A 21,392-nucleotide genomic window follows, 5' to 3' on the forward strand; every position below is an offset into this window, starting at 1 on the left:
ACTAGAATAATATAATATTATATAACCATGGAATGTATATTATATCTCTGCAGGTTAAAAAAATAACAACCTAATATTTATTATTATTTCCATCCTGCATATTATTATTTTCGTTGTATTTTTTGCTCTGTAAGACACAAAATAGCAATTATTCTAATATACATACATACATCTGTCGTCTATACGTCTTGTTATAATATATTTATTGAAAATAACGACGTGTTCCACATGTTATTTCGTCGAACAGTAATTGAACAAAAGCCGCGGAGTAGCAAACGCCAGCGCGCACTTGCTACAAAAAACATGGTAGTTTTCACATGGGAGAACGCGTTTGTTGTGCACCACCGTCTTCGTATATTCTACAATTTACAAAGCCGACAAAAGGAGGCTTGTTACCGTGGTCCTTTTGTGCGAAAACAAACTGTTTCCGAGCCAACGGTAATCGGGCACCCCTCATAAAAAGGGTTATATCACCCAAGACTTTGGGGAGTATGTGCTTCGCGTGTTGTGTTGATAAAGAAACACACTCTGTCGGTGTGTGTGTCTCTCTCTCTCTCTCTCTCCTCTCTATCACTCTATCTCGTCACATCTCTCTCCCTCACACACACACACACACACACACACACACACACACACACACATACGTAGTCACATAATATTCTATATGCTAACCATAATAGCTGCTATGGCCAGAATGGTTCGCACACAGGCGCGGTGCACATACGTCATGCGACATGGCTGATTTAGGGTTATGGTTCTCTTTGCACGGCTCGGCGATCTCGCTAACGACACGCCGAATGTATGTAAATTTGAAAGTCGCATCGGAGATAAAGGCGTGTCGGCTTTTGTGATCATATTGGTAATTTATCATTCCACGCCGATTGAAATGTATTAATAATAATTACAGAGAATAAAACTAAATATGGCCGTGCATCATATTGTTAATATTCATACGTATATTATAATATATGACACACGGCATAACGTTACGTATAATCTTATACGTTTTTTTTAAAGACAGTACCTGTGTGAAAAACGTTGTGAGTATTGTTTTTTTTTATTATTATTGTTTACTTCCTATTTCCTTTCTACACTAATATATAGTAACACTACAAGTCAGCTATATGAACATGACAAAAAAAAATTTATAAATGTACACGAGAGAGGAGACAACCCATTGGTATCGCCTCTGAAGTATAAAATATTATAATTTTTATTAAGTGTGAGAAGTAATATTTATTTTAGGCCAGTTTATTTTTAGCCTTCTTGTTTGATATCCCGGGATGGTTGTGAATATTGATGAATATTATGCTTGGTAAACCAGTGGAGTTTGATTAGTTGTAAATAATAATAGTATAATACGGTAAACCTCCGAAATATTTCACCGACACTCGGAACAAAAATATCGAGTGAATCCAGCCCTCCGGACAGCACTCTTGCTGACATTGTAGTAGGCACCTGAATGCCTCTCGCACTCATCAGTACACAGCAAATATTTTCATTAAAGCGGTGTGTCCGCGCACTCCAAATCGTCCTGATGAGACACTTCAATAATAATAATAATAATATAATCTTGTACGGAGATCCTGCAGGACGATAGTGTAAGGAATGAAATACGTCGTCGTTGCGCCCATACTAATTGTTTCCTCGGGGCTAGGGAACGAATTCATATATATCACGAACGTCAATACCGTTGCAAATGCCCCCCGGTATCACGAACAATGCAATTATAACGGAGATTTTCAAGTGCCACCGTCCGTCGGTCGCGGTGAAACGGACAGGCGACTCGATATCATTCGGTTTTGGGTCCCTCGTCAGTCGTAGTCGTATAAGCCCACTGCACGCTCAATCTCTCCCCCGAAAACAACAACAAAAATAATAATAATTGTAATAAAGCACACGTACTTAAGTGCCCCGACAAGATGGCATTTCTCGATGTTTTATTATAATACATTATATTTTTCTACATATTATTGTTAGTGTTACTCCCCGACCACCGAATACGAAAATATATATATATATATATAAATAATGACAGTGTCCCTTTTTTTTTTAGAAAAAACACCATCGGTGGGCGTAGTGTTCCATATTATATTGTCTGCCGAGAAACCGGTTCAACGTTCTGGAGGCGTAACGAAGGTTAAGGGACGACGACAAACGATTTCGCTTCGATTATATTATTGCAGTGTCCTTGTGTTCGAACAATGAAAAAGATGTCTGATATCCGACCCGAGAGGGAAACGGGAGACGCACCAATGGTAAAATAGATTCGAAGGCGAAAAAATAATATAACGACGCGAACAATGTAAAATGTTTCGAGTCCGTAACGTCTGGTAACGTCTGGTAACGTTATGATTTATTACCACCCCGGGTATCGTACCGAGCAGATAGCAAACAAAGATTACGAAATCCGTGCGATGCCATCATTGTTAAATGCAACAATTTCGTAATTGAAAAATATGTTTAAGTCAATATCCATTGTACATGTGGAGGACATACCTATATGTATGTGTATGTTGATGAGTTATGTCATGAGATTAGTTTTAGGATTTTTTTTGTTATTTCAATGCTGGAATTAAAAAAAAAACAACATATAACTTCGCATTGTGAGTGGACTATAATTTATGTGCTGTTGGACTCGTCTCTTAGAAATACACTATAAACTGGCTGACAAAATATAATACACAATAATTACTCCTTAATAATACAATATGTTACACAAGATTTTTCGTGTAATCGTTTCGGCTGATCACAAGGGCAATAATAATAATATAATAAACCTATATTATAACATCTAGAGCAGCAGAAAACCGGCCGCAGGTACCCTCCCAGGTAAGACGGAGACGAGTTGATACGATCTACTTTTATGTTTCGTTAAGTACCTACCCCAATAATATCCGAGTAATCATAAATTATATTTTTAATACGACTGCGATAGAAACGATAAGGTGGTCGTTTGTATATATCAAAACCCGCACATTGTCCGGGGGGACAGGGAATAGAAGCCCCCAAAAACGTGACGCCCAATAAACAACATGCATTATTATAATACTTGTGTAAACACATTTATTACGTGTTCCGATGTTCGGCGTCATCGTTCTATTAAAAACAGGTGCCCTGCAATAAAATGACGTACAGTATGGATTTTATTTCATTTGTGTAAAAATGTCAACTAAAAATACAAAAATATATCGGCATTAGACATATCGCCTTTTACGAAACATTACATTTTATTTTTAAAAGAACAATTAATAGTAAAACACGTACACAACACTATTGCATGCACCAGACTACATATGGACAAGATTAAAAAGTGTTAATGCATGTTTAGAGGCCGGGCCACAATCATGAGATGCTCACACGATATAAAAAGAAATATCGTTATCACAAATCATCCGGTCAACAAGTAATAATATATTCAAATGTTATATTCACTCAAAATATGGATGGATGTATTACCCGTTACGTTTGCACAGAATTACGAATAATAACTATATTCGACACTCGACAATCTGATGAACAACGTAGGTAAGCATACAATAAACTATATAAACGTATTATGTGTTCCGATGAACAGCGTAAATATCAAAAATATACGTAAGTACTGCAATAAATGTAAACACTATGCATACTTGTGCAATCCATAGATTTTATTTTATTTGCGTAAAAATGTTAACCAAAAATACAAAAATCTATAGGCGGGGTATAGACAAGTGCGGTGAAATCGAAGTTTACCCAAAGTTATATTAAATGATGTTGATTTAATTGAATATTTTAATTGTTCGACTGTAAATTATGAAGTTATTAAAGAAATATAATGAGTAATTGTCAGTAGACAATATTATAATCACAAATCAATCAATCAACATATAAACTCAAATTTCAGGAACCCTTAATACGGATACCGCCCTTACACTGGATTACCAATAAAACTATACTGTTGAACAATGAACACATACACACTAAACTATGTACTATTATGAATATTTATTGCATCGCAATGTTCAAACACTGTGCACTCAATTTATTCAGATTTCATGGTAAAATCGGACAACGGAGAGGAACGAGGAACAAAATAATACACTTTTTTTTTTTTTTATCTGAACGAGCCACGACAACAAAGGAAAAAGTAATTAATTCAGTATTAATACATTTGGGTTAGGTTATATAGACGGATGTGTGTGTTAACTATTATATCTCGTAATCGATTATGTCACTACAATGACGGACGTGTTGAATATTACATTGAATTCGACGATAAATCAAATGAAAACGATTCTGGGCTAGGCCTATATATTTTCAAAAGACTTTTTATTATAATATATTTGTATCGATAATAGTAATGTATTCCTAGCTTTTATCAACTGTTATCGGTATTATAACGTTTGGTCAATACAGACGTACCGTGCGACGGTGTGAATAGGTTCGCAGTATAAATAGGTAGCTAAAAATAATTTGAACACCTGTGTCTACGAGTCTATTTTTTTATAGTTAATAATAATATAACTACATCTATACGTCCTTTGTATTATACAGGTGAACAATTTTAAGGTTTAATCATATTTTTTGAGTTACAACATCGTAACTAAATTAATTTAACGTTAACGTTAAAACGTTATTTTTCGTATGAACCTCGAAATCGTCCGTAAATAAAAATTGTGAATTTGCATTAATCAGATATTAGGATTTTCGAATTTAACGATTTGTATACACAAACCGTGTACAATTAACAAGTTTCATTCAACATTTTGACATTGGATTTAATTTGTAAGGCAAAGCACTGACATTTTTTCTAGCTTCTGTCCAACTCTCCACTCTGCAGTACCCAACGGACGAAAAAACCACTTAACATCGTTAACACTGTTTAAGTCTTGCAGGATATTATCATTGGTTTTTATACGTTTTTCGAACGCGGGCGGGCTTATACTTATGTTGTCGGTTAGGCAACCCATAAAGACATATTTCTCTTTTCACCCCACTGTAGGAAAAATTAGCAAACCGTAAAAATAAATGGGCTTCAGGGTGCCAAGGCCACACGTTAATTGCTCGTTTGTTCAGTAAAAAATATCATCCCCGAGATTACTTTTATTATTGTTTTTAAATTTTCGGCGAGTTCTAAGACTTACTTTCCAGGGCGGCAGCTGTTGGTATTGTTGAATATTAAAATGGGATTTACAAATTCACCTGATCCCACCAACCGGCGCTGTCCCTAGAAGAAAATCATGATTACACAGTTTTCGGAAATACTTCGAGGCCGGAATTTATATTTGTTTTTACGGTAACGGCGTGTCGTAACGGAGCCAGATTTTAACGCGGTCGTTAAATCCAATAGTCTTTTCTTATACTATCTCCTTCGCTCTCCCTGCCCAAATATTACACTGAATAATACGTATCGCATTCTTCAGGTCTCTCGGATCCATTAAAATAATCCTTTACGACCGCGCTATATACTAGACCATATTTGTCGACGGATTAAAATGTAATCTCTTTTGTTAGTGCTGCGCCAATGTCACATGTTGTGCGACGTGTGTGCACGGGTCATGGGCGAGCAAAAGCGGTTTGTGTGACCGATAACCAGGTAGGCCAGGTGCTACTACACAACAACGGCTATATATAGGTTTTCCGGTTGTTCGTTTTAGAGTTTAGAGCGCATTCACATAATACATAGGTAGGTAATTATAAACAGTGAGGAGGGGATGCACATTTCATATTATTTTAAGTACCTACACCATTCAAATTGTTTGTATAAACGTTTTCAATTAGTTAGATCTCTCTGGATCGACCGACCTACCAACCTACCTTGGTATATGACGATAGGGTTAAAGTCCCCGAGAACTAAACTCGAGGAATCCTAGAAATTCGCATGTATTATTATACGTTGGGGGGAGGGGGGCTAGGGAGGCATGTGATATTAGGTATAATACTATAACAAAATAAATAAGGAACTTCGTTAACATTATATAAAATTATACAGAATTCCTGAACGTCGTATGCCACAACGATAAAAATATGTTAACCGTTTAGCCATATAAATTAAATCCAATTGAAAAAACCTGTTGCTCATATCGATAAATTAGGACAACGTAGTTTTTCTACTTGTTTGGATATCCGAACACAAAACGCCTGGCTAATATATACAGAAATATTTATAATATACATACATGTTGTATTATGTTTACCTATATGTTACAAAATTAAGATTAATGACATTTGGCTGCGTGTCTTTTTAATCTGCCATAAAGAAAAAAACCAGTAGCGATTTTACAATGACAACCCGTAATTACGTGTTTAAAGATATGAACATTTAGTAAAAAAAAAATTTTTAATTCAGTTGACATTCCTGCATTCATTTCATTCTCCATTTTCTAGTTATTTTTTTTTCAACTAGATAGTTGTATTTTAATATATACAAACTAACTACGTCGGCCCAGTTGTATAAAAGTACGTTTAATTCAACGTAGGTAAATCGAAACAAATAATAATAGGAAAATAATTGGATATTATTTACATAGATCTTCAAATAAATAATCACAATTCGTTAAATAAAATATAATATAGGTAGGTATCCCGTAAGATACTTAGTATCCAATAATAATAAACTAAATTAAACATCGTGTCGATGATTTTTGACATGTTTGAACGAAATGAGTATTGATTAAATATTACGTTAACATTGATATAAAATATTTACATGCTCACATGTATATATAACTGGGTATCTAAATCTTAACATTTAAATGTAAAATCATATTCGTCTTAAAAGTACGCCTACTCATTTGGTTTAGATATTTATTGATGTTTTTATTAGGACATGATGAGAAATGTTATTGCGCCCAGAGAAACGACCATTCGTGGTCGAAAATTATTTTTAAAAAATATCTAGCTAGGCAAATACATTTTAGGTACGAGGATCGGGCAATACGAACATGCAATGTCAAATGCTCATGTATGTAATATTTTAGCTGGCTATAACATCGCTCGGAATTACTTGGAATCCGTGAAATGGATATCACGATCGACCCTCGCACGCCCAGCACAACAGTACTTTTGTGAGGGGGTTTTAAAATAGAAACAATATTTTTTTTTTTTACAACTCAGTATTATAATACGGCAGCAGAACGGCGACCGCCCGCACAGTCGTAAATCAAAAGACGAACAGGACCTGGGCCATTATTTCCATATCTACAGCGTATTTAGCCGGGCATGATTTACTGGGTCTCGGACGGCAGGACTTTACTTATATTTGTAGCGATTTAATGCGCCCAAGGGTCCGCCGGGTGTTCGGCACAACAACTATACAACTATATACACACACGTCTGTATTATGTACAATAATTCATCTCTCGGAGTCCGGTGGTAAAGTGACCCTGTGCATTTCCGACCGTTTTGCATTCTCGCGGTGCAGTTGTGTACAAGTGAATTATCGCCGAACAATAAATCCACGGTTACCCATCGTCCCGTTCCGGGGCCGTACCGAATTATTATTCGATGAAAAAAACATCATACTCGTACACGTCGGCAATATAAAAATGTTTCCCGAATAACTTCAGAGCGACGATATTTACGAGGGGAAATTTCTGTCCTACCGTTTTCAATATAATAACATGATATATTCAACTTTTCGCTCAGTTTTTTTTTGCACAACAGTACGGGATATTTTTTTGCAAAGCGTTCTGTGCGCGACCGTCGAAAGTCTTTTGAACTGCACATCCGCATTTTATGTCTTTATAAAATGCTCGACAACACAATGATATTGCATCTTAAAAATATCAATGAAGGGCATAACGTGCCGAGTATAATGTACATTACAATATTATGTAATGATATCATACTATACGCATTTATAATGATGTCGACTGTTGGTGCAAGAGTGTATTAGTAAGTGTACGTATTTTCATATACGTAATAATTTACGAATTTGATTTTCGCAGACAATAAGATGTCCCATGCAGTCGTGTAGTTTCTGTCCGAGAGGCCGAGGTTTTAGTTGATATTGTTGTTAACAATTTATTATTAAGTACAAAACTCGAGAATTGCGAATCACGATAATCTCAAATGCCCACTATTCGGGTTGCAATAATATTATGTAAATAATAATAGTTTATCACAGCACTCAAGCTCGCTTCTTACAACCACTAAATTGTGCGCAAGAGCCGGAGGTAAGCACAGTATAATCATTGCGAAACCAAGTTTCGTTTACTTTAAATTTAAAATACGGGTTATGGTTTCGGTTCAATTTCGTTTGAAAGTATTTAAATTTGGTTCCGGTTCTTAATATTTTTGTGTTCCATAATCGGTTCTTTTCGGTTCGGTTCCAGTCCCTGTTTAGTATCTACTCGGTATCACTAGAGTATTTCAAACCATTGTTTTATTTTGCTTTATTATTATTCTATAATTTGGTTACGTATATTTTTGCGAGATTTAAAAATAAAAATAATTTTAAATTACATCGAAGAGTATAAACTAGGCAGTATTTGGGTACTTCAATGCCTGATGTAAGTACGAATTATAGTTAACTGTATTTTTTAAACTGTTGGCTGCGGTGTATACGTGTAGTACACCTGATATGCACCAGAATTAAACTTGTAATTTAATTTAACCCACTCCAACCGTTCCATTAAACCTACCCGCCTATTCATATTTTAATCATATATATTGTGTATACAGCTTAGAGTAAGTCATAAGAGTTATGAAATACATAACGGGGTACATAACATCCACATAAAAACGAATGTCGAAAGTCGTCAAATATTTTCCAGGTGAGCTCATGTTAATCCTTATCAGACACCGCCTTGGCGTATTGCTCAAACCTATATAAGGTTTTTATTGGTTAATAATTCTTTATTATGTACTTAAATTCAACTCAGGCTTATCTGCAAAAGCTGTTAACTTGGATTTAAACTGTTTAAAGGGCAATCATTTTTGTTGAATAAATTAGCTTTCTTAACGTTTTATGTGGACTTTGTACACAACTTATGGGTTTTCTTTCAATAAAAAGTTGCAAAATTCCATAAAATATTTTCATTAGAAATACATCAAGACGTGTAAAATAATAATGGTTAATAATAACTATTATAAACAACAAAATGTTTTAATATACCTATTTATTTACGATTTCTCAAGTAGACATTTTACACCAGACTACCACAGCATATCGTATACGTATTGTTATATTACATTCGCATTATAAATCAAATACAAAGTTTTTTATTGTAAATGCTTAAATTAACACAAGCAATATTGTCTATCTCGGTTTGGTGAATATTATTAATAGATGCACTTGCGTATTGTATAAATCTAAAAATCTACGGTTACGCAAATACTTCTAGATGTCAGTGTTTGCTAAAGGTGAACCAATGGGCCTGAACATCGTGCCTGTTTATATACTTTATTATAGTAATAACGACGTGGTTTAATGAACATAAATATACAAAATGTACTTCGAGACATTAAAACAACCTTTCGACGTGGGGTAAATCCACGGGCATAATTTAATTTGTCACGGCTGTAACTCCGTGCAGAATCAGCTAGTTCATTATAATATCATACCACGTTTCGTGCGTCTAGTGGTTCGCAAACTCTGCATCGGGATTAATTGAGACCACCGCTAGCACTTCCCTGCAGTGGCACCACACCTCACACTACATTGTTTTGAATTTACTGAAATTAATTTTTGCGATTTTCCAAATTCAATCTTATGAAAACGAGAGTTCATCTTTTGGATTGCGCTACAAACTAAAACCAAATAACTCAACCGCCCAACTACTGACTCCAGTTGTCAAAAATAAAAATTGAAAGTTGAATGCTTCTCATTTATAGTTACAATGTTGTGATATACTGATATTCAAGTCCATAATATTTTTTCTCTATTTTTAATATTTATCATAATTTCTTTTAAGCATGTTTTAGTTGTAGGTTAGATGCATTCTTGTTATTGTAATGTTTTTAATGTACAGTAGAACTTCGATTAACCGTCACTGTCGGGACCGGGGCTATGACGGTTAATCGAATAGACGGTTAACGGAAATTTTGCAAAAAAAAACGTGTGCATACATATATTATGTACACACATTTATTATATTTTTTACGTGTGTGTACTTAAAAAAAAATTACTTACATATAACATATAAATTAATTATTATAACACATATAAATTATAAACATACATACCACACATATTATAAAAAAAAAATCTGTAATTTTAGTTTGGTTTTTTGATTCTCTAGCTTTTTTAGCAGCAATATTACGTATTTGACGTAGAAGTAAGACTTGCGTAGCATTTGACAATCGTCTAATCGCCTAATTAATTATTTTTTTCGGCGATGACCGATGACGGATAACAGAGAGTGACGATTAATCGAGTGACGGTTAATCGAAGTTCTACTGTACCTATTTATATGTTAAATAAAACTGTAAAAATTGATCATCATTTATCAACAATGAGAATTAACGTTAATATTTTATCTATGTTTCTTGTGATATTCAAAACATAGCACCGTGTCCCAAGAAGGGCACGATTGGAAACAAAGTTTGGGGATCACTGTCATAGATTGATTACTAATAGGCTAGGTATTTAAGGTTATTTTTTTTTAGATATTTAAGACCAATGCAATCGGGTTTATCGCTCATTATTTAAATCTGTTTGATTCGACTCACTAGTGCCGCATACACTGTGACTGCAGTAGGCGATGGGAAACAAGTATATCTCTATACTCGTCTCCTACCTCTGTACAGCGAGTCAAATCCAAATTAAAAATATAATGAGCGATAAATTGCAATTCCGTTGTCGTTGACTATCTAGACACGGCGTTGTTTAATCTATTCTACGGTACCAGCTACTATTATCCATATAATATTGTAGTTCTATTTTGGGTCGTTCATTACCACTCCCGGTCATCCAGCCGTCGGCCTCCCCGCAGAAGACTTCTGGGAGGGCGGCCGAGTGCGAAGACAAATAATACGCGGGGAGCGTCAACCGGTCCGGTGCAGCGTCGACGACAAAAATGTTCTCGTCCGTCGCGGTCAGTAAATCACCAGCAGCAGCCGACGTCAGACCGCCGTACGCGTTGTCGCTAATTGCACGCGCCCGAGAACAAAACGTATTCTATACTTCCGCCACCCCCCCTCCCTCTTCCAGCTGGAGCCGATTTTAGATCCGGTAAATCATTCGGGCGGTGACTCCGCGGTCGGAAGAGGTCGTCGCGCGTCGTCGGAAGCGGCGGCGGGGTGCGCGGCGTTGATTAGTGGCCCAAAAAGGACGCGGAGGGGAGAAAAACGTCGCGGGATTTATGGCCGGGCCGCCGCCGATAGTTTCCAATTATTATTGTCGCCGCGGCTAACGAACGAAACCGACCACCGCGGTACGAAAATCACGGTCCCCCACCCCCGCTCGCCTCCGCCTCCGACGACGCGACGTTTTAGAAATTTACGTCGTGCCGGTTAATCATCCGCACGAGCGCTATTTTTGAATACCCTCTTTTCGGATATACCTAACATAACCTTTATAGCCTTGCATCGCAGACGACCGAGATCGGGTAGGATTCCCCCCCCCCCTTCTTACCCCGTCCTCCGGCGTTCCGCTGCAATCATAGATTTCCGATTAGACGGGTAAATAATAATATTATGTTCGTAATGCCCATACACATAATATAGTGATAACCATCTTGTATTACACCGGTACGTGACGTAATATATACAATTATTATAAAACATTGTAGTAAATACGATGTAACACTCGAAGTTGACACCCCAACTTGGTCCGATCGGAAACTATTCGATATCGTTTTTCAGCAACCAATTCGAAAAGTCAGTTAAGACATTTGCTATATGGTGCTACACACAAACATTGAAACACATCATTATTGGTGTTTGCAAATTGTTGCAAATTGATTGCGAAAATATGACACAAATTTGACGATTTCGGGGCGCAAAATGAATCTGAAACCTCAACGATATGTTTGTCTGTAGCACATATACCAGAGTTGGCGAACCTTTGACACTCGCACACTATTTTAGTGACACGCGCGAATGTCTAGAAGTTTGATAATATTCAAGTTTTTGGAAAAAAAATTCAAGGGCTATCGAATTAGTTGACACGCAGGGAAAACAAAATCCAACCAACATTTTTATTTGACACGCTGGTACAAAAATGTTCGCCATCCCGGACATATATACGTAGTTGTGTAGGTATATATTGTCCACTATATATTATATAGAAATGATTTGATGTAACTTAAATATATCATGTAAATAATTTAGAGTTAAACTCTTTGTTGTCAATGGCCATAGTTGCCGTGGCTTAATTCATATAAAAAAAAAAAATTAAAAAAATGATTTGGGACTATTGGGATATGGTGTATAATAGTATTTATATTCCTTATATATTATGTCGTCTGTTCAAACACATACGATAACTTTTGTAGTTCAGAAAAAACTTTAAGACGTATAGGCAACATATATAATGGATATTTGAATATTTCCGATTTTGAAACGTTTTTTCGTGGAACGCTTACGAATAATTGTCAACAGTAAATAAATCAAATAAGTTATCAACATTTAATACTCGAGTAGGTACTTTAGTATAGTAATAATATAATATATAGTCCGTAAGAAAAACATGATATTATTAGAACGCATTCCTTGTACATTAAAAAACCGATAATTTATACTTATCAATAGACGCGAGTAAAAAATATGTATCAATAGTTGTAATTTGTATGGAATGCAATAATATACTAACATGAAAAAATACACTTACACACTGATATTAATGATTTATTTATTTAGAGGAAACTTTAAATCGTTATTTGCTGTTGGTCGTTACACAATATACAGTGGTTAGCATATATAGTTAGTGGGCACTGCGATGTTTTCAAACGACGTGCCTTAACGGTTGTCACCACAATTTCGTCTGTGAAATGTAGTAGGTACAGGTAATTACCTAATATTATTGTACCCGTCATAACGTCATTTCGATCAGTCGCAAGAGAGCTTTCGCTCTTAAGTCTGAATTCAGTGTTACTCAATTCCGTAGTTTATTACACCATAATCACGTTTTTATCATTTTTCTTACTCACACACATACACACACACACACACACATAGTATTATGTACACCTGCCAATCAATTTCAACACAATATCGTCACAGCAGGTTCGCATTCGTGACCGTCACTACACTGTCAATGCCAATGATAATATATATAATTATTCCATTGCATATTATGCGTTTCGTGTAGGTACATAAATGCAAAATGCAAAGTGCACAGTGAATGAAATATTATAATGCGCATTTTAAATTTGAACTGCGACTTTGTCTATAAAACTCTCGCGGCACAACATATTATATGTGTATTATAGGTACCTATTACCTATATACTATACAGTGTGTTTTTTTTTAAAGGTAACACTAAATAATTCTGGCCAGTGACATCAGATTGATATGCGGTTTTCGGGAGGAAATAGGGAACACATAAATACACATTTTTTGAACGATTGTTGAATAATTCAATATAATTTAAATCGAAACTTTGACTCGTTGTCATTTAGTCAATTTTGATTTTAGAGGTATGGCGAGAAGGACTAAAATAACTTAAAAAAATTTGGTCTATAAGGATTTTGTATTAAAAACACCCATTGCAATTTAAAAAAATGAAAGTTGTACTGCGCTTGCGCACACGGAGAGATCTAAAAATGTAAAAATCATCAAGAAATGTGTATTTATGTATTCCCTGTCGCTTCCCGAAAACCGCATATCAATCTGATGTCACCGGACAGAATTATTTAGTGTTACCTTTAAAAAGAAACACACTGTACGTAGACTAGTAGAGTCTCGGTAACTCGAATTATTTGCTCCTTGAAGGGTTCTTGAGTTGGGTTTTTGTAATCAAGATAAGTGTCGCAAACGGATGGCTTCTTATTCGAAATGTAACGCATGTGTACGCGCATTATCCTTACCGCATGAACTTAATGTCCTTAACTGTATGGATTGTTTATTCCTAACAAAAATTGTTTTAAAAAGATATTGTTTGAGTATATATGAGTTTGAATGTATAGGTAATTTGAAAAATACACAAATCGAACGTATTTTTTCCTCTCCTTATTGCGTTTCGAGTTATCGAGACTCGACTGAAAATGTGATTCGTTTAGACTCCTCAGGGCCAGTATTGTGTACCTTCACCGATTAAAGTCAACCGAAGTCTAATCGGCCGAGTTTGGCCGGCTATAAAACCTGTTATCAGCCGATTAAGCGTGATCGAAGTGAAACCGTAGACGGTACAACTGGCCCGTCTGGCCCTTAACCTGACCAAATCCAACCAAACACTGCGATCTTTGAATTCCGCCATCACAGCATGTCGTTATTATTGTACATGGTTTTTCCCGCAGAGGTGGCATTCTGATCGTGTCCGGAATGATGTTGAACACATCGGCGTGCTCGTTGACCGACAAACCCGCGATCGCTGATGCGGACCGGATGGTTCAACAGGACGAGGTGACCTGCACGAGGCCCGTCGCTACGACGACGTCCGCGCAGACATCGATCAACGCGAGGGCAGTCACGACGACGGCGTTTAAGGCGGCCACGGACCTCTACTACGCGCGCCGTGGTGGTATCGTCTCCTTTGCCGCCGCTGTTTAAATCCAAATTCAAGGCGGCGGCGGCGTCTTCGACGGACGACGATGACAATGAAGACGACGACGACGACGACGACGACGGACACCTGAAAAACACCCGTTGGCGGCTGTTGAGGTGGCGACCTCCACGGTTCGGCGGCACTCCGGCAGTCGGGTTTCTGGCCGTGTCGGCCGTCCACGCGATCAGCCACTTGGCGTACGCCACTGCCGCGCCCGCGCAGTCCGCCGCCCTACAGCTGGCCGCGGCCGGTCGTTTTATCGCGCCCAAGGCTTCAGACGTGCTGTCGCCCGGCGGCTCGGCGTCGATTTACCAGTACGCCGCGGTTGTGGCCGTCGGCGGCACTGTTCTGCTGACCGGCGCCACCGTCACATCGGACTCCGACCCGTTCCAGTGGCCACTGCAGTCGGCAGTTCACGCACAATGGTCGGAGTCCCTGGTCGGGCCTGTGTCTGGCGCGGCCGTCGAGCTTGAACCGCTGGTCGCGGTCTGCGCGCTGGGCCGCGAACAGCTCTCCGCCTCCTGTTCCGCCACGCTGCTCGGCAAAGGTTTAGCCCAACCGGCCGTCGACATGTTCCTGCGGCGGCCGTCCACCGGCCAGTCGACTCGCGGCCGCGGTGCACACTGGCCACCGATCGCACCTTGCGTACTCTACGCGCTCGGATCCGTTCTGGTGGCCACTGCCGCCGCTTGGACGGCAGCGTTCCTTGTCAAGCGTCATAACGCCTCGAAGACCGGGTGCAGCCGGTACGTGAGAACCACTTGACCAGAGCGGCCACCGCTAATAAACCATCGTCCTACTAAATTGCATAGGTAATGAGTTATTAGTTTATTACTAATGACCGAAGTACCGGGTGGGCATTGGATAGGTACCTTACTTTAGGGTCGGTTTCACCCTTATTTTCCAGAAATTCAAAATAAATCATAATACTAATCGTAGATACCAACTTCATAAAAACCGATTTCTTGTTATTGTAATATTCGTAACTTGTTTAAGAGTAAAATCAACATTTGTACACAAAAAGTCAGTAAGCGCGGCCGTCGAACTTGAACCGCTGGTTGGCGCTAATGGGCGCTAATGGGTTAATTGAATCCTCAAAATTAAATTTAAATGATTTAATAATGTCTTCAAGCCTACGGATACAAAAAAAAAATACTAGAAATTTCATAAAAAATTCTTAAAATTCTAGTTCGATTGTTGAAAAATTCAATAATTTTAATCGAAACTTTTATTATTGGTATTAAATGCTTAATTTGGTGATGGTTCACATAGTGAGTTTCGCACAAAAAACATAAATGCAAAGTGCATAGTTATAATGAAATCATAATGTGAATTTTAATTGCGACAATAGTTATACTTTTGTCTATAAAACTCTCACTGTTTAACCGATTTGTGTTATAGACATATATGTATAACCATAATATATACCTATATTGTATACTGAGCACCTTTTCTAAGTGTCGTTTATACACTATAAGTACGTAGCACAAGGTGTTTATGCCTGTCGACAAATGTTTTTCTGTTAGATATACATAACTTTTTTTTTTGAAAACTATTACATTATAATATTACGGTTCATTATTAGTCCATAATATTCTTTACTTAATTTAAAAACAGTTCATGTATGCTATCATTGTCGATTTTTGGGAATATCAATCAAATTAATATGTAAACTTTACCCTAATACATAATATTGTCTTTTAAGTTTTTATTAGTAGGTACAAACAGTTTACTACCAATAATACATTATATTATTCAATTACAATAATGTATTTAAGGTAAGCTAATTAAGAATGTAAATATTTTTAAAATGTTTTAAAAAAAAACCTGTATTTTGTAAATTTAGAATTTATATATTATTATTATTGTTATCTCTTTCTAAAACAATAAATCCATTATTTTCATTCCACAACTATATCATTATTATTTTCTTAACCGTATCATTATTATATAAATAATACCTCGTAATATGTTGACACATTGTAAGTTTAAATTAAAAATAAATAAATAAATAAATAAACCTAAAAACCATAACAATTATCGAAGCTACACCGTTTTATGGTACAATTGCCAGGCATCACATGTAGACTTAAAAAAACATGAATTTATAATACAATCTGATAATGTAAATCAAAAATAAAAACAATTTTATATTGCTCCTGAACGCTTCCAATAAGTGGAATATCTGGTTGTTGCGCCAAGCTTTCCAATCATTGGCATTGGGTGTTTTTTATTTGAGTATACTTCGTGGCATTTTGTTTTAGGAACGTATAAGGGCTCCGCGAACAAAAAAGTATGAGAACCACTACACGTTAGGACACCCACGACAACATTTGCGAATTGAACGCGGATTTGCGAGAGCTCGCGGAAGTCACAAACAAACCGCAAACGCGTTTGAGGTCCTGAAACCAATTACCACATACCTACCCACTGAACGGCGGCTACCATCATCAGCGCAGTTGAGAAAATTGTCGTGGTCGCGGGCGGGCTTTATATAATAATATATTTTTAATATCGCGCGCGGGACACAGGCAGCCATATCATTAAAGGTACACATTTTATTACATAATTATCGTATTGTTCTTGTGGTGTTTTTTTTTTTTTTCATTAGTGCCGTCTGCTCGACTCACTGTAATCTCGTCGCATTGTCGTCTCCGTGTACGCGTACAAAAACCTTCTAGCGCTGGTCGTCCCGGAGTTGCCGATAAAAACCGCACGAAATGTATAAAAACGACACGAAACGTTGACCGTAAATCACCTGGCCGAACGACTTCCATTTACCCACCACAGAACGTCATTCGTTACAGCAGGTAATAATATGATATTAAATAGATGATAATACATGTATATAGGCATATATATATAGACACGTATAGGCATCCACTGCCGATAAAGGAGCGTATAGGACGTTTGCACATCGCTATTGTAACAAAAACCTTTTTAACAGGCCGTTTTGCGCGTCACTATATTGTAATAAATAAAAAAAAAAAAAATTGAAAATGATTAAAATAAAATGCAACTATTTCATAGGAAATCGAAGGCCTGGGAGCAACAACACGACATCTCTGTTTAAAATGTTCAATATAAATTATTTGTGTGGTATATAAAAATAACTGATGGTGGGTGGTCGGGGCACAAAGCTTTCCTGGTGTTTACTCGAAAAGTAATCATCCCATCAAAAAAAAAAAAACCAAATCTCAATAGTCAATTACGCCAAAAACCATCTGCACATGGTATGAAATGTGTCTGTTTGAATGATTATCACTTATCGCATAATCTCTCAGCATTTTAGCGAGCTTAATATATGCTGTAAGCATTTCTCATATTTTTTTTCCCCCATTGACTGTACTAATTTTATTCGTAACAGATCCGGTGATCATTTTTGCGGGGGGTGACCTACAACTGCACACTTCACAATACTCCAATACTGTTGCTACACGTCGTCGTTTAACATAATAAAATATATGTTATCGTGACGTTGGTTGTGCACATTGTGCATGTATAATTTCCATTTTAATAATAATATATTCGTACTTAATGTATGCCCGCATTATACAGCTATTATTGGTGTTGCAACTCTGTAGATTCCTGATACAGAAAATAATTTATTCGAAATCAAATCCAAATTAGGTATAGTCAAAAGCACAATTATACACTCTTTAATTCATATACCGCTCACAGGTAAACGATGATAATTATTGTTATTGATTTGTAGGTACTCTGACCACAGTTGTCGTTGTTTTATCGATTTCCCTGACACAATAATAATAGTTGGAACACGTTACTGCTTAATAATAACGTTTAATAATATGATATTTTTGTCAATCAGTGGCATTTCCATTATAGCGGAATTAAGGCTGAAAAGTTTATTCGAAATCAAATCCAAATATTAGGAATAGTCATAAGCACGATTATAGACTCTTTAATTCAAACTTCAAACCACTTACGGGTAAACGATATCTAATATAATATACCCATTACACTATTATACATAGCCTTTTAGGTACTGTGCAGGACACGACCGTTATTCCATCGATTTCCCCGCAATAATAATAATATTAGGAACTGCACTTTACTATCATAACAGAAGGTCATAACTAAAAAAATGATTTCGGGGTCGAATCGAAGAATTTTTTATATTGATACTGGACGATCATAATTTATTTTTATTTTAAAAATATAAAACTCTTTATTCTCGTTATGACTGCTATACCAAAAATGTAAAATTATTCTTAGTACTGTCTTATACAAGTACACTGTACAATAGTCAATATACAATATTCACGGCTAAGATTGTTCTACTCTTGAACAATTTTGGAGGGGTTCCGCACCTCTGGACCCCTCCCCTAGTTTTTATCTTGTAATAACATAGTATTACAATAATATTAATTTTGTTTTTACTTTGTGTTCCTATTGGATCTTAGTCGGAAAATATTAACAGTAAATAATCTGCAACGGTCGCTAATCATTTATTTATTTATTTTTTGGTACGTTATATAATATTATACTCTCCGAAAAATTACTACAAAGCCTCTGAGGAGACTGAAATGTGAGTATATGCATTATGCGTACATCATTAACAAATCCCCAGGAGCAATACGTCACTCAGCTCCACGTGTTCGCTGCAGTATATAATAATACGACTTGGCGTGTGGCGGCGGCTGCGGAAATTGCAAAGCCCGCGAAATACGGTTCTTTGTATCGTCATATATATATATGCACACGATGTGGACATCAAAGCACATCCGTGGTAGTCCGTATCGTTTTTTTATTTTTGTTTTTTATTTTTTTTTGTTTTTACGGTCGTTCAGACGCGAATCCCACGCGCGTTCGGTTATTTTTTTGTCACTTGCACACGATCGCGGTGTATATTAATCCTCGGGTGCGCCGGAGACGGATGCTTTTTGACCCTCCCCGCTCTCCCCCCGCCAGCGGAAAAAGCCCGCGATCTGTTCGGCCGCCTCAAAAGGACTGGCAAAACCCCAGTGCTTTGTTTTGACAAGGACGTATATTTTTTTCCCCACGCAAATCCGCTCAGGGGCTATTAACGCTAATTATAATATTTGAGCGCCGGATGATTATTTATTCTTTATTTTTTTTCGATTCGTAAAACACGGTCAAAGAGCTTCGTCCGCACCACGTACACCTATGAAATATAAAATATATATTATGCTATACATTCCCTACGAATATACAGAGAGGAAAACTTTTGCACAAAGCAATGTACGGTCGACCAATCGAGATCTGAAAATTAAATTTTGAAAAAGTGGCCTTTTCCATCGTCCGCGCACACATAAATGCTCGTTTCTTCTGCCGTCCGGCATCGTTACAATATTATATACGTACACACCGATCATTAACAAACGAATGCAGTCGTGCACTGACTGATAATTATGCACGCGAACCGGACCGGCGAATAAAAACAAGAGCTCGACTGAAAGCTTTTTCGAGTGGCATAATGTAAAATTAGTTCCTTTTTCTGTTTCGGTTCTCTTTGGCAAAGCGATCCCGTTTAAAAAGCCAAACTCGCCAAAGGCCATTGCAGTGCGACGGTCGCCTGCCCGGAGTGAACGCGCAAAGCTCGTGGGACCTTGTTTACCGTCGTTGCACTCGCATAATGCACTTCTCCCCCGGGACATTTATTATACGTAGACGACATCGGAATTGACCCGCTTTCGGGGGAAAATAAAAAATAATAATAATATGAGAAGTAGGTACAGATGACCAAAACACTTCAACTCCATTAAAAAGTTTTACAACTCTACTGCACCGTATTTGTGCGAAGTCTGGTATCGTTTTAATAATTTAGTTATTTAATTTCAATGAATGACCCGATGATCATTTGAGAGTTCAATATTATGCACTTCGAGATAAATGCATTCTGCAACGACAACGTTTTCCACGTTTAACAAACACTATACTATAAACTTAGCCCCGACTGTAATATTTAATTTAGGTAAATCGGCTGTCGGCAATGTACCTATATACATTATAATATGTATGTACAAAAAACCTACACCACATTTTTTTTTTATTTTGAGGCATTGAAATAATAATCGAATAAAGAATTATTAGTTTTCGTTAAAAGCTATGTTATGAATTCTAAGATAGAGGTAAAATATATCTTCTGTCTAATCTTAACAGATCTTTGTGACAAGTGACGACTGTAGTATATAATAACACATATTCTTAAAAACTCAAAAATCATAATTGTTTATACTCAAACTATTCATCATTTACGTATACGCAATACATGGTACATTACATAAAACGATTCACCAAGCATGCTCATCTCCACTTTTAAAATAAATGTAATATTCAAAATCGGATTTTTGAAATTTTGAAATTTACTTGAAGACCATATTTTCAATTTCTTGAAATTGTTTGTAGTACTTAAGGTCCAGCCTAATTATTGTCTTGTGGAGTACAAACATCTGTTTTTCAAATTAAAATCCCACCTTCCCTCATTTTGCACAGCACATTATTTAGTAGATCATTTTTCTAAACATTTCGACAAAATCAAAATTCTAACAAGTGTAGATATCGATTTCTTTTATTTTGTGCACTAAGGATAACTGTAATAGGTCATGATATACGGTTACTGGAAGATATGGGGGCTATATATAGCCTATAGCGATTTCAAAATTTAAGTAACTAAATCTTAATTCTAGAGTAAATACCCGGTATTAATCTACCTACATATGTTATCATTTCTGATCGTTTATAAAAAATACTATTTCCAAATGCAAACTACTCATTT

At 36.6% G+C, this 21,392-nt stretch overlaps 1 pseudogene; it reads left to right on the forward strand.

Moving 5' to 3' along the window:
* The first annotated feature begins 9,434 nt into the window (after positions 1 to 9,434).
* Positions 9,435 to 15,397, forward strand: LOC111032268 (annotated as a pseudogene).
* Positions 15,398 to 21,392: the final 5,995 nt, after the last annotated feature.

This window comes from Myzus persicae, unplaced genomic scaffold (assembly GCF_001856785.1).
Source record: "Myzus persicae strain clone G006 unplaced genomic scaffold, MPER_G0061.0, whole genome shotgun sequence".
Taxonomy (NCBI): Eukaryota; Metazoa; Arthropoda; class Insecta; order Hemiptera; family Aphididae; genus Myzus; species Myzus persicae.